Raw genomic sequence first — 7,167 nt, forward strand, 5'->3', positions numbered from 1 at the left:
CCACGTGGCTCCTGCCCCATTGCACAGGGCTCCAGTTCCAGCTCCCAAATGGGTGGAAGATGGCTGGGAGCTGGACCTGGAGTCCCACGTGCTGGGACAGGAGCTACCTGGGACAGAGCTGCACCAGGAGCAGCCCTGCCTGGCTGTACACATTGGCCAGGGCTGGGGCTGTTGGCAGGTATGGGCAAGAGCGTGGTGCAGGCTGCCTCAGGTAGGAGTGGGCAGGGATTAGCCCCATGTGGAGTGCTGCAGGGGCAACCATGGGCTCCAGATACAATCAGTTGGCAGGCTGGATCTGGCCACAGGCCATATTTTGCCCACCTCTGGTGTATAGTTTAGTATCACTTCTTGGCCTCTTGAAAGCTCAGATCAAGTATAGTATAGTATAGTATAGTATAGTATAGTATAGTATAGTATAGTATATATGTGGGGGGTGGGGTTTGTCTTCTGCAGGACAAGTCCTAGAATTCTCCCCTTTTGTATAAATGCTCCTTGCAAAACACTTCTCCAAGACTGGTAAATGCAAATGGATGCCAAACAAATAGCCTCTGCATTGCTTCTTGTGGGGCAAGAAGAGATCAAACCTTTTAGGCTGACCCCTGTGGGTGGCAGTGTTTGTTGTTGTTAGCCATGAAGGCCCAGGGATAGGAGAGAAGTAAGACTTGTGAAGTGAGGTAATATCTTACATTGGATCGAGTTGCATAGTTGGCAGAGATGTCAGACAAGCTCTCAGGCATCAAGTACTCTGTATTGGGTTTGGAAAAGAAGCAGTTGTGGTGCAAGGTAAGTATGAATTAGTACAGTTGCTTTAGTTTAACCTGCTTTTGTTAATGGATTTGATCACTAGAACTGAGCAATTATGACTGAGGAGCAAAGAAACATTAGTAGAGAGAGGTGTTAAAGGTAAGTTAAAATGAATCATAAAACAAATAGGTCTAAGCCCATGGTGTTTAGGCTCCAGCAAAGTTATGAATTTCTGTTCCCAGGCCTGTGTATTGTATGTTTCCTTTAAGGGCAAAGACTGAGAGGTCAGGGTTGGAGTAGTTATTTTGAAAAAAGTACAGTTCTGCTGGAGACAGAGTATTTGTGTCCTTTAACATTTTTTCTATGGGCAGTGACAGGGTTAAGAAGAGGGTTAGTGATACGTGGGCAGCATGGAGGACAACAATTTTTGCACGGGTCCCTTCTCCCCAATATACTGAGGCCACCTCACTCCCTGTCCCTGCAGCCTGAAACTTTTTTAGAACGGTGTTAACTATGTATGTGATCTATATGATAGGCTGGAACAGAGCCAGTGCCCTTGGACTAAGGGTCAGGATACAGGAGGACTTCATTAGGACTTGGGTTTCCTGGAGGGAAGTCTAGTCAGAGAGTGGCTTGCATTCTCCCCAAGCTATTGTTCAGTCAGACTTGGACCCTGGCCTTTTCTGTTTATTTATCCAGACTGGCCATCTTCTTGCATGCTACTCCTTGTGTACACAGTAAACAGAGGCAACTCATTGCAGCTGTAATAAATGCACTGCAGCTATGGGTTTCCTCTTCTTCCTGGCGTCATCTAGTACTCCTACTTCTTTCTGTACTATTTCTCCTTTTTGCCAGGCTCATACAAGAACTTATATATCTACATGGTTTTATTCCCTGTCTACACAACTATGTACTGGAAGTTTTGCCAGTAGAAAACCTGTCCTTAAGTAAAAATGTTTTTTGTTGTTGGTCAAAGACCCATTTTTATTTTCTCCTAACTTTTTTAAAGAGTCTCCTTTGTGGGCTGGAATTTTCCATGCTTGCCTCTCTGCTATTGTGCTTGTGTATGCTTTTTCTATGCATAAGAAAAGTTACAGGAAGATCTTTTGGTTGTTTCTGACGTGTGGTGGGGGGGAAAGGCTGATATAAATCAGTATTATAAAATAGCATAATAGCTAGCAGGGAGTTTATGCCTTAAGAGCCCAGCATGTAGTAAAATTCAGGAACTGGCCCATTTTCTCCAAGCTAAATTTAAACAAACAGCAGTAAAAAAAGCCTGGCTGGCATTTGGTGCCTTGCAGATAATTCTAAATGGTCTGAGCTTTGCAATGCAAACTTTGTAGGGAAATGTGGGGGTGTGTGTATTTCTCAAACTATAGAAGACAAAGCTGGAGAAATGAGAGAAGATGTACCCATACTGACTGTAGTGAAAGTCTAAGTATAGTGTAGATCAGTGGCTTTAGTACTTATAGGAAAAGCAGCGAAGGTGCAAAGGCACCAGCTTCTCTTGTCGAACAATCCAAAGGCAAGCCTGCTAGGGGACCTGGGGATGTACTTGGATCACTAACCCATGCTGCTACATCTTCAGTAATACTGTTATCCATGCTAGCTAGATTAAAGCTAGTGCAATTGTACATATCCATGCTTCTGTCAGACTTTGCAGTTGAGAAATACAGACACAAACATCTGAAAATAAATACCCTAGTGTGCTGATGTGGCCAGTTCTTGTGCATACTGAACTCAAAAAGCATGCAAAATTAGGCAGCAAAAAACTACACATTGCTGTTATGCTTGTGGGGAACTGCACTTTTAAGAGGTTCTAGGAATCATTTGCTATTATTATGTAAAGGCTTTTGTTAAACAGTGCTGATTAGCTAGAAATTAGATGCTGAAGGAAGTAGAACTCTGTCAGACTTTGGCTCCGAGTGATCGCTGAACCACACGTAGTACCAAGAGTAAAATGAACTAAGAAAATACCATACCCTTACTTTAACTCTCTGGAGAGGTATGGAGGACTGGGTAAGATTTAAATAGGGATACGCTGTCTCCGGAAGTGATGGTGCCAGCAAAAAGGAAGACAATTGGACAGCAGCCCATTTTCTGATAACACCTGGTTCTGAAACACTTAGGCTAGAGGCAGACATTACACATAAACTGGCTTAAGTGATCAGAAACTGGTTTAAACCTGTAACAGAGCAGATGTTCAGTGCACATGAACCAGTTTGAAAATGGCTGAAACCGGTTTGAGATAAACCTAGTTGAATGTAGTATCAGACTTAACTGATTTGGCTCAAACCGGTTTATGCAGTGTCTGTCCCAGACCCCTTGCTGGTTTAAGATAAACCAGACTCCCCCAGCATCCTGGCATGCTGTCTGGGCTGGGCGGGGCTCTCTGCTCCACAGCTGGGCTGGCCCCTCCCCTCTGCTCCCTGCCTGCAGCTCCGGCAGAGACTTGCAGGCACAGCAGAGTCTGCCTGGCTTTCCCCCTCCCCTCACCACTCCCAGCTAAGCAGGGTTCCCCCCATCCCCTCTGGCTTGCATAGACACCTCGGCATTAGCTAGAAGGCCACATGCTGGCTATGGTCTGTGCTGTGGCAGACAGCAGTATTGGCTTAGGGCAGTGGTGTACCGTGGGTCTCTGGTGCCCGGTGGCCAATGCTTGCATTTGCACCCTCCCCCCACCCCAGGACAACCCAAGCAGGGTGCAGGATCCAGGGCAAATCAGCCTGTGCAGGGTCCTCTCTCCCATCCCATGGCACTTCCACAGGGAAAATAACAGCGTGGCACATCAGATGCAGGGGGAGGGGTGGCAGCCAGAATTTCCAGCCAAAACAGCTAAAGGAACTTACAACCCACTGGGTGGGCGGACTACACACCAAATGCAGGAGGTGCTGCAGCCTCTCTGGCCAGTACCCCTCTCCAGGCCGGTGCCCGGGGGTCATGGCCCCCTCTTGCCCCCCGCCCCATTGGTACGCCACTGGCTTAGGGCTTTTTGGAGCTAATCAACAGCTCAACTGGTAATGTCCCTCCATTCCTTCTTTGTTTAAGAAGAGCTTAAACTAATACGAGCAGCTGTTTGTTTTCTGATGTAATGATAAATGCTGATAGCAGAGCTGATAAATGCTCTGTTATCAAGTTGAGGGAACCCCTCCCTAATCCTTTTGGGGCCTGGCCACTCCCCCACAGCTCAGCCCCGTGGAAGGGAAGGGAGGGCTGCTCTAGTGCCCCTGGCTTCTAGCCTGAGCCACTGCAAGCATGTGTCTGCATGTCTGGGATGTCTGTTCAGTTACAAAGTGATTTAGCCTAGCCAGGTTAGACTAATCTGCAAAAATTGAATCAATTCAAGCTCAGGCTTTTTGAATATCTGTCCCTAGCCTTTATAATTTAAATGATTTTGGGTTAACTCAAGCTGAGGGGGCTAATTGTGAAAATTAAAAAAAAAAAAAAATCAAACAATTGCTGGACCCTGCAGTCCCCAGGTTCAGACTGAAAATCATGGAAGGTGGAGTATGGACAGTACTCTGACACCGCTGTGACATGATAGTGAATTCAAAATACTGCATGGAGATTTGGAGAGCTGTGGCAGAGAAACATGCAGAATTCAGTCAGAGGCCCCAGAAAACAGACCCTTATGTAGTAAACAACATACTAAATAAATAGCAGTGCCTGGTATCTGGAAAAAAGATGCAAGCCCAAGCAAATTGTGCATAGCATGGACAAGCAGGATGATAAAAGCACTAGTTATAAGGAGTTCTTCATAGGAACAAGTAACAGTGTTACAGCAGAAGATAATTGGGCTGAAAAGAAATGGGTATTTATTAATTCTAAATTAAACCCTACTACACAAACTTGAGTAAATAGGCAAGATTCAGGGACTACAGTAGTAAATTTATCCCCACTCTAAGAATAGGAGAACTAAACCAGTAAATAAATCAGAAAAGATACAATTTACAATAGTACCAGGGAACAAAATTATCCATTGCAGAGTCAAAAACCTGTCTGGCTTTTAGTCTGATCAAGAATATGCACTCATGGTAGGAGTATGGCACCAAAACAACTGAGGGAGATTCAGGACATCTTCTCCCTCAGGTCCTACTTGTACCATAGTACAGGAGAGAGAGTTCAGGTTGATGGCATATGAAATACCAACATAAGTTTATTTATGTAGGCTGAAAAAATTAGGTACTTCTAGACTATTAGTAGGGTGTATCAAAGCTGTTCTCTCTGGCACAGTAATCTCCGACTAGAGGCCACAGTTTTGTGAGCACAAGTTTAACAGTTTGTACTGAAGTTTGGGTTTAGATATGCAACAATACTAAAGCACCTACTAAAAAGAGTGTGGACTCAGAGCACACACTTAGTAGTTTCTCCTTTAAGTATCCAATACATGTATGTAGGGCTGTCCCAACATGGGGTGACCACCCTGGGCCCCACGCTTTGGGGGGCCCCACAGACCATGCTGTACAGGCCCTGCCGTGGCTGCTGCGCTCCGGCCGCTCGCCACCCCCCAGCCTCGCACAGGCCCCGCACACCCCAAGGGATGGCTCTGCATGTATGTAACAAAGCCATGCCAATACTGTAGCTGGTGAATTTGCATACTTTACCAGATAAAAATGTTAGATACATAGCTTCTGCACTTCGTCTCTGCAGATTGTAAGCCCTTCAGGGAAATGATTATCTCTTTCTTATGTTTGGAAAGTACCCACCCTCATAAGATCTCAATCCTGTTGTGAGAACCACCATTAATGTACACATTTAATCGGAAGCATAATGGATTAAATGAAACTTGGACTTTCAGTTACCTCTAAGACTTTTAAAATGAGAACGATATGGATGACTAATTAAGGTCGCCTCACAGACATCCACAATAGACAGACAACTCATTTTTTAAGCAGAGCAGTCGCTTAGGGGTTACAATATTGTCATCGCTTTTCTGTGGCATACTAAGAAGTAATGGTTTACCTTAGAGAGAAATAAGGTCAGTCCTGACCTTACTGGTTACACCTCTGATTGGAGGCAGTGAGGAGTGCCCCTTCTTAGGGCCTGGTTGCATTAATCACGAAACATTATGAATGACAATCTAGTGTAAATTACTATTTTATCTTGCTTGACATTTTCTCTGCCATTTCCATTTGCCCTCTGACTTCACATTTGGGTACAACAGAAAAGTGTTTTGTTTTGTTTTTCGTTTTCTTTTGTTGTTTTTCTTCCAAGCCTGAGAAGAACATTAATAACTTGTCTGTTTTAAATTTGGCTGGTATTAAAAAATAAAACGTTTCTTGGATTTCCCTTACAAATGACTGAAACTGTCAGATTTGCTTGGCAGTAAGTAGATCCTATGGAGAAATGGTCATTTTGGAGAGTTTTAAACAATAATTCTAAGAGACTATTTCTGTTGGGTGTTCATGGTATGAAATATTAGTCACTAGTGCAGATTTGGAGGCGTGACAAACTTCACTGTATTAGTCTATGATGGTAGTTAGATGACTAAGTCCTCCAACACAAAGACATGCTCCCAGACACAGATTCCACAAGTAGTATCAGCACATCCACACTGACTCTCCTAAAAGATGGCACATCTACATATGTACAGTTGCTCAAAAAATACACATGCATCCCCATGAAAACAGTTTGCATAAAGAAGGAGTGCTCCCTGATTAATTAAAAATCTCGGTCAATCACAGGCTGAATTACATGTTGAGGTATACAGATTCTGCTCACCTGTATAGACCCACCTTGCACCAAAGAGTCATAATTATCCTCAAACTGAAATGCACCATCTCAGGCATATGCTTTCAGGGTACCTCTTAGGCCTGATTCATTGAAGTTTCTACATGCTGACCACTTCAAGATCTTAGGTGTGGGCTGGGACCAAAGGTGGTCTTATGTCATTGGTGTGCCTTCCCTACTCTGCCACCATCCATATTAAAGCAGCTTCAAGACTCCCCTTCTTTGTATCCACCTGTTTTTCTAAGAGGCTTTTATGGTTATTGTCAGTGTGACCCTCACAGATTCATAAATGCTAGGGTCAGAAGGGACCTCAATAGATCATCGAGTCCAAACCCCTGCCTAGGCAGGAAAGAGTGTGGGGGTCAGATGACCCCAGCCACATGCCTATCCAACCTTCTCTTAAAGACCCCCAGGGTAGGGTAGAGCACCACCTCCCTTGGAAGCCCATTCCAGATTCTGGCAACCCTTACCATGAAGAAACTTTTCCTGATATCTAGCCTAAATCTGCTCTCTGTCAGTTTGTGACCATTGTTCCTTGTTACCCCAAGAGGCGCCCTGGTGAACAGCATCTCCAGTCCCTTGTTGCATCCCCCTAATGAATTTGTAGGCAGCCACAAGATCACCTCTCAGCCTTCTCTTGCGGAGGCTGAAGAGGTCCAGGTCCCTCAGTCTCTCCTCATAGAGCCTGTCCTG

This window comes from Alligator mississippiensis, chromosome 2 (assembly GCF_030867095.1).
Source record: "Alligator mississippiensis isolate rAllMis1 chromosome 2, rAllMis1, whole genome shotgun sequence".
Classification (NCBI taxonomy): domain Eukaryota; kingdom Metazoa; phylum Chordata; order Crocodylia; family Alligatoridae; genus Alligator; species Alligator mississippiensis.